The sequence below is a fragment of the Choloepus didactylus genome, chromosome Y (assembly GCF_015220235.1).
Source record: "Choloepus didactylus isolate mChoDid1 chromosome Y, mChoDid1.pri, whole genome shotgun sequence".
Lineage (NCBI taxonomy): Eukaryota > Metazoa > Chordata > Mammalia > Pilosa > Megalonychidae > Choloepus > Choloepus didactylus.
Genome location: NC_051335.1, coordinates 27027482 through 27035896, shown reverse-complemented (window position 1 = coordinate 27035896; position 8415 = coordinate 27027482).

Here is an 8415-nt window from a genome sequence, read left to right as displayed (position 1 = left end):
CACACACCATTCATGGTGCAATTCAAGGGTATATTAGGATTCTGGGAAAAGTTTTAATATTTATAGAGGGTAAAGAGGGACCATGTGAAAAATTAATAAATGTAGAATTAATAATTGAGCATTTCACTGTGTATATATATATATATATATATAACATAAAACTTTAAAAATTGTAAAGAAATATTGAACTCTATAAATGATGTACATGTGGAAGTATCTTGTGGATACGCTGATGGTTGCAATTTGCTTTGAAATGCATCTGTCTTACTTTTGCCAGGGTGAGTGTAACCAAGTACCACAGACAAACTGGCTTAAAAGCAAGAAATTTATTGTCTCACAGTTCTAAAGACTAGATTTCAAGGTATTAACTTGGCTATTCTTCTGTTGAAGTCTGTAGGGTTCTGGTGGCAGCTAGCAACCCATGATGTTCCCTGGAGGCTTATGGCAAAACTCAATCTCTGCCTCTGACAAAAGACCATTTCTCTTTGTCCCCTATCTTAGTAACGAAATCCACATTTCTTCTGCCTATAAGGAAACGAATCATATTGGATTAAGGGCCCACTCTAATATATTTCAGCCTTATTTTAACTAACAACTTTGTATTTTAGCCTTATTTTAACTAACAACTTCATGTTTACAAATATGTTCACACTCATAGGACTGGGATTAGGACTTAAACGTGTCTCATTGGGAGACACAAATCAACACATAACAGCATCCAATAATAAAATGTATTAGTGACTGAATACAGGGTGGATAGATAGTTATATGATAAAACGTGTTTAATAGAATGTTAATAGTAGAATCTATTGGTGAGTTTTTACTGTACTATTCTTTCATCTTTGCTTCATGACTGAAAATTTTCAAAATCAAAACCAGATGCTAGGGAATGATGTCACCAAGAATGTGGAATAGGGAGATCCAAAGACCATCCCTCCACTGAAGCCACCATTAAACTGGGAAAAACTGCCAGAAGCAACTTTTCAAGAGGTCTTGTAACTGATCAGAAACCTATAACAAAGAGGTGCTTAATGAAGAAAGAGGCTGCTGAATTTCAGTAAAATAGCATTGTGGTGTTTTTGCTTATCTGCCTACCATACCGCATCCCATAGATTATCAGTGGCAATGGGCATGGAGGCCCACATTCCTGGTACAGCTCAATGCTGCTAGAGGGGGTAATTTGAGCCTTGTTCTCAATGTTGGTAGGGCTGTTTGATATCTCAGATGGCTACCTGAGGTAACAATTAAGGGGCTTTCCTTCTGTTGCACCTCCTCATAAAACCACCAAGGCTGGAAATGCCTCCCATGTAGTGTTTGTGGAAAACATTTAATGACATATGCTACCCATAGCTGCCTGGGACAAGAGACAAGAGACAGGGCAAACATAAAATAGAAGAAAAAGCATAGGAGGAAAGATGATGTTTGGGAAGGAAACAAATGAAGGAATAAACATTTTGGAAAACTTTGCATTTACCAGGGAATACAGAGGAACACGCACATTCCCAGCATAGATGCATGCTCAAAAAAAAAAACCCCAAAATAAACTAAACCTCAGCCTCTGGTGGATTTTTATGCTCCCCATAAGAAGAAAATGAAGATTAAAGTAAAATTGTAAGCAGTCTGGCTGAGCATTGAGGAGTGTACTCTATCAGAGTCAATCTACAAAAGCAAAAGACTACACTGACAATAAGCATTAACAACAAATATGAGGTGGGGGAGGTTTGATTCATGTTATAATATTCAAAATGCCCAGTTTGTACCAAAAAAAATCATGAGACATGCAAATAAATAACAAGTATGTCCCATGCACACAAATACAGAAATCAACAGAAACTCTCCCCAAGGAAGGCAAGACACTGAAAGCACTATTAAAAGATTTTAAATTAACTGTAATAAATGTGTTCAAAATATTAAGAGAAATCACAGACAAAGAATTAAGGAAACCTAGAGTACTATGTCTCACCAAATAGAGAACAACAATAGATAGGAATAATAAAAAGAAACCAAATAGAAATCCCAGAGCATAAAAGTAAAATAACTGAAATTAACAACTCACTAGAAGACTTTGTATTAGAGTTCTCTAGTGAAATAGAATCAACAAGAGATATCTATAAATATAAGATTTATAAAAGTGTCTCATGAAACTGTGGGTATGTATGAGTCCAAATTCCATACAGCAGGCAGCAGACTGGCAACTCCAATGAAAAGGTTTGAGGAACTCCTCAGGCAGCAAACTGGCAACTCCAATGAATGTGTTCAATGAACTCCTCAGGCAATGAACTGGCAAATTCGATGAACTCCTCAGGATATGCTTTGCTGGTCAGCTGAAGAAGTGAAGGTCCTCTGTCTTGCTTATAAGTCTTCAACTGATTGGATTAAATCCAGCTGATTGCATTCTCTCATTGTGGAAGACACACACTTTGTTAATGTAATCAGTCACAATTACAGCCAGTTGACCGATGATTTAATAAACCAGCCTTCTGGTTTATTAACCAGCCACAAATGTCCTTGCAGTAAAGGGTAGGCCAGGACTTGCTTGACCAGACACCTGGATACCATCACCTGGCCAAGTTGACACATGAACCTAAACATCACATCTTGAGCCAGAAGAAATAGTCAGCAAACATAAAGATAGCTTTATTGAAATTATCTAGTCTGAGGATCAGAAAGAAAGAATTAAAAAACATGAACAAAGCCAAATGGAACATTATTTGAAGAAATAATAACTGAAAACTTCTCAAATTTGATGAAAGACACTAAGCTAACCATCCTCTGGAAAAACTAGCATATAGCAAGGAACAACTATTAAATAGACTGAAACAACTGTTGGGGTCATCTATGACCAGACAAACATCATACAACAGACTGGAATGGGTGGAATGGCTGAGGTCACAGCATAAGAATTGTAAGTAAAGCTCCCTAAATTGTGGAGCTGGTGCCCCACCCTCAATGGCATGGCAGACTGAGTTGGAAGACTTCCATGTGGGAAAAAGAAGCAGTCTACTAGGAGGAAGGGAAGGTAGCTCAACCAAGCTCCAACTGTAGTTTTAATGAATGAATTTGGACTACTGAATACAAACTAGAAGCACAGATAAACCCGGAGCAAGCAGGAAAGGAACCTGGAGGTTCTCCTGGCAGAGAGGAGGTGGGGCTGATGGAAAAAAATATTTAAATAAATAAAAACAGATGCTTTTGGAGTCATCTGAGCTCAGGATACTGGGAAAGTGTTGTGTCCCAAGAAATGGGGCACATAGAACTGGGCAGCAACTGTGGTGTCTGGACCTGGCATTGTGTGATTGAGAAAAACTTTCTGACCAAAAGGGGGAAGAGAAATTAAAGAAAATAAAGTTTCAGTGGCTGAGAGATCACAAATGGAGTCGAGAGGTCATTCTGGAGGTAATTCTTATGCATTGTTTAGATATCCCTCTTTAGTTCTTAGTGTGTTGAAATAGACAGAAGGAAATACCTGGAACTGGTGAACTGAAATCCAGTATCCTTGATTCTTGAAGATGATCATATAACTATATAGCTTTTACAGGATGACTGTGTGATTGTGAAAACCTTGTGGCCCACACACCCTTTGTCGGGTATGTGGACAGTTGACTAGAATAAAGGGGGATAAAAAGTAAGTGAATAATGGGCAGGGAGGAAAGAGTATGGGATGTTTTGGGTGTTCTTTTTTACTTTTATTTTAATTTTTATTTCCTGGAGTAATGAAAATGTTCAAAAATTGATTGTGGTGGTGAATGCGCAACTCTAGGATGATACTGTGAACAATTGTATACTTTGGATGATTTTATGGTATGTGATTATATCTCAGTAAAGTTGCATTTTAAAAAATGAGGGATAGCTTAACACATTCACAGATAAATTAAAACTGAGAGGCTTCATCAACAAAAGACCTACCCTGTAAGAATTGCTAAAGGGAGTTTGTCAAGTTGAAAGTAAAAGAAGAAAATGTCTTGAAATAGTTTGAGGAAGTGAAGAAGTTCATTGAAGTAAAGTAAGTGGGTAAATGGAAAGCCTAATAATACTGTATCCTCAATATATACCTCTACTCTTTATTTTGATGGGGAGCTGATGCTTAATTTGTGCAAAATTTTTAATAAAGTTGGTTGTAAATGTCTGGAAATGGATAGAGGCAATGGTAGCACATTATCATGAGTGTATTTGACAGCACCAAATTGTACACATGATTGTAGTTGAAATGGGGAATTTAGGGTTGCATTATCTCTAGAAGGACAGCTAGAGGATAAAACCTGGAACTGTATAACAAAGTGAAAAAGGTTGGAGATGAATGTTATTAATAGTACAAATGTAAGAATATTCTTCCATGAAGTAGATCAAATGTTTGTTACCATTACAAGGTGTTAACAATAGGGTGATATATGAGGGAAAATATACCTAATACAAACTATGGACTTTAGTTTAGAGTAATATTTTAATATTCTTTCATTAATTGTAACAATGACACCACACCAATGCTAAGTTTCAAAAATGGAGTGTACAAGGTGTGTGGGGTTTTTCTTTCAGAAGCAATGGAAATGTTCTGAGATTGATTGTAGTGATGAAAGTACAACTCTGTGATCATAGGGAATGCCATTGAATGTACACAGATGGATTCTGTGGTGTGGTAATAAAACTGCTTAAAAAGAAGAAAACATTATGCTCAATGAAAAAAGCCAGTCACAAAACACCACATATTACATGATTCCATTTACATGAAGTATCTAAAAAAGGCAAGTTTATAGAGACAAAAAGTAAATTAGTGGTTGCTTGGTGCTAGAGGACATAAAAGAGTGGAGGTAGCAATAGCTAATGGGTAAGGGGTTTTATTTCAGGTGATTAAGTGTTCTCAAATCAACTATGGTGATGGTTGCACAAATCTGAAAATATATTAAAAATCAGTGGAAAAAAAAGAAAGAAAGACGTCTCACAACCTGCTTTCAGTTTATCCAAAGAAAATTTTCCTGGGTTCCAAGTCTCTAAATAAGTATCCCCTCTACTTATGGAACACAAAGGAGAACAAAAGAGCAGGGAAATTGTAATGGTTAAGTTCATGTGTCAACTTGGCCAGGTGATGGTACCCACGTGTCTGGTCAAGCAAGCACTGGCCTAACCATTACTGCAAGGACATCTGTGGCTGGTTAATAAACTAGAAAGCTGGTTTATTAAATCATCAATCAATTGACTGAAGCTGTGACAGATTGCATCAACAAAAGGCGTGTATTCCACAATGATAGAGTGCAATCAGCTGGATTTATTCCAATCAGCTAAAGACTGTTAAGTGAGACAGATAGAGGACTTCCACTTCAGCTGACCAGCGAAGCATTTCCTGAGGAGTTCACTGAAGTTGCCAGTTCATTGCATGAGAAGTTCATCAAACATCTTCATTGGAGTTGCCAGTCTGCTGCCTGCCCTCTGGAATTTGGACTTGTGCATACCCACAGTTGTGTGAGATACTTTTATAAATCTTATATTTATGGATATCTCTTGTTGATTCTGTTTCCCTAGAGAACTTTAAATAATACAGAAATATAATGTGACCAAAACCTTTCAATCAGAGGTTCTTTAGGTACTAGAGTACCTATTGATCTACTACTATGAATCTGAGAGATGGTAGCATAGGTGCTTTGTGAAGATTTATTATGATTTCTACACTTCTCTGTACTATCTCAATAAACAGGTTTATTTAAAAAAAACCAACAGTATAAATGCAGGTCAAACTCCATTGTGTCAAGTGTGGTGGAAAGGGGCTTTAGTGTTTTATTTTTATCTTTGTTGTTTTATTACAAATAGCAAAATGCCACTTTAAAGATATTAAGATCAAATTTAAGTAGGAAAATGGGGGCAAAAAAAAGGCACCCAATGTTCTTTTTTACTTTAATTGTTCTTTTTCACTTTAATTTTTAATTCTTATTATTTTTGTGTGTGTGGTAATGAAAATGTTCAAAAATTAATTTTGGTGATGAATGCACAACTGTGTAATGGTAATGTGAACAGTTGATTGTCCACTTTGTATGACCACATGGTATGTATGGTATGTGAATATATCTCAATAAAATTGAATTTTTAAAGAAAGATCAAATTTAAGGACTTTTTACTGTTTCCAGTTACTGTCAATTTTGTAAAATCCAAAACTGTTTAAAACACAAAACAAAACACAAAACTTCCGTGGCACGAAGTTTAAATAAAGATTGCCAGGTCCGTGGTTTTCAATTCCTAGCTCCTGGCTGTCACATGAAGGTCCACGGAGCACAGAAACAGTATGCAGAATTGATTGTTACTTGATCCAGTGAGAAGTCGGTTTTCATTTTAGAAGGAGTACTGAGAGTTTGTTTTATTACTCTTGTTTCTTCATACTTTCTTAGAATGTTAGTGTTATTACGAAGTTAATTTTGCAATGCGCTTCTAAGAAGAAAGCCATGGCCCTGGATACTAATGCCTGGGAACCAGGGGCTCTTTCCCATCCCCCTTGCTGTAACTATGTGATCCAATTGGCATGGAACCGCCAACCACCTTCTGGAATCATCATAGCCCTGCTTTTTATTGATCATGCCAAATGTAATTTAGTGGAACTGAGATGGTCATAAACAGGATTTCTGTTGAAAGTACTAGCAATTGTATGTAATAGACTTGTCATTTTGGATCCTCTGACATTTCTAAAAACGTAGAGATTAGGTCATCTAAATTCATGTTGGTGATACAAACGCCTCTGCTACTCTTGCACTCAGATAAGCTTTCATACTAATGGCATTTTTTGGTATCTAAAATGTAAGCAAAATATTCCAGATGAAATATTCAAGCCCTTTAATTTAGTGTGAAATGATCCACAAGAGAGTGGGGTGGAGCTGAGAGAATTCATTAGGATGACTCTGGCGACTGCAGTCTTCAAAGTTCTTAGAGACCCATAGGCCATTTGATGTATGAGTAGAAGAATACCCTTGTATTTTCTGTGTAGTACACAGGGTGTGGTGGGTTTGCGTGAACTCCTTTTGTTTTCAGACATGGGTGATGGGTATAGAAGGAACTGTTAGCTTTCAGAAGCCACCTGTGGTTCATCGATGGTCTTTAAGGACTCATAAATGTGTGCTGCCCACTCCACTTGCTACCTGGTATTCAGATAATTCAGGGGAGTCTGTTCCATGTTTATTTGCTTATATGTTTATACTGTTTTAAAATTGGAAACTTTTATATAGTATGCCAACATTATGTTAACACACACATGTGTGTGCTTACGTGTTTTGGGGCCATTCCATGATATCTTATATTTGTAAATCCCAAATCCAAGGCAAATATTTTTGCAAATGTGGTTTTGAAAAATCTGAGCAATCCTTTTGTTTATACATTCTTAAAGCACTTGTGCTTCAAAATTGTAATGCTAGTATATGAAATATGACACTCATTCAGTGAAAATGAGAAGCATGTAACAGTCAAGTAAATACATGGTTTCTCCACCTGTAATCAGCATGACATGATGGTTCAGAAATGACTCAGAATTCAGAACAAATTCTCAAGGATTACACCACATTTACTTGAAGCTCGTTGCCTTTTTCTGTGCTGTTTAGCTATGTATCACACTCAAGAAATTTCTGAAACTGCTTTGTATCTGCTTTGTACTGTTGGTTTCTTCTTGGTATTGTACCCCAAAACTGCATAGATTATTTACTATAATGGTAAGTTTTAAAATGTTAAAGAAAGATTTTATTAAAAATCTGAATATTTTTTCATTATAATGTCAGAATTTAACATTTTTTATGGCATTTGTAATTTGGTTAATCTGTATAAAAATTGTAAATAGAAAGGTTTATATTTCATCTTAATTCTTTTAATGTTGAAACACACCTTTTAAAAGATGGACTATTAAAATGTTTATGACATCTGACTTGTACAAAAAACTATTTTAAAAAACTTAGAATCATTAAACTGTGTCCCCATATTACCAAAAATAAGTTTGACAGAAACAGGAAAAAATATATTTTCTATGCACACTTTCTTAGGAAGCTCCTAGAAGATGTGCTTCTCTAAAACAAGGAAGTACATCAAGAAATAGAAAAACAAGATTCAGAAAATGAATCTTGTGACATAGGAGAATGAAGGAGGGAAGACCCAGGGCACTGGAAATGCAGCAAGCTAGAGAATTATTGCAGAGGGAAGCAGAAAGGTAGGGGCTCCAAGAGGAATGGACAGCCTGATATACTTGATCATAAGAAAAATACTTTACAAAGGGGGGTGGTTATTAATTGATTAGAGAATTTGGGATGAATCAGTGATAGTGACATATAAACCTAAGCAAACAAAAACCAAGGCAATTATTAACTCCAAGGAAAAGAAAAAATGAAAGATTAAAGTAAATATGACTAAGTTCACTTTTCTAGGCTCATCAGTGAACAATATATAATATATGACCATAAG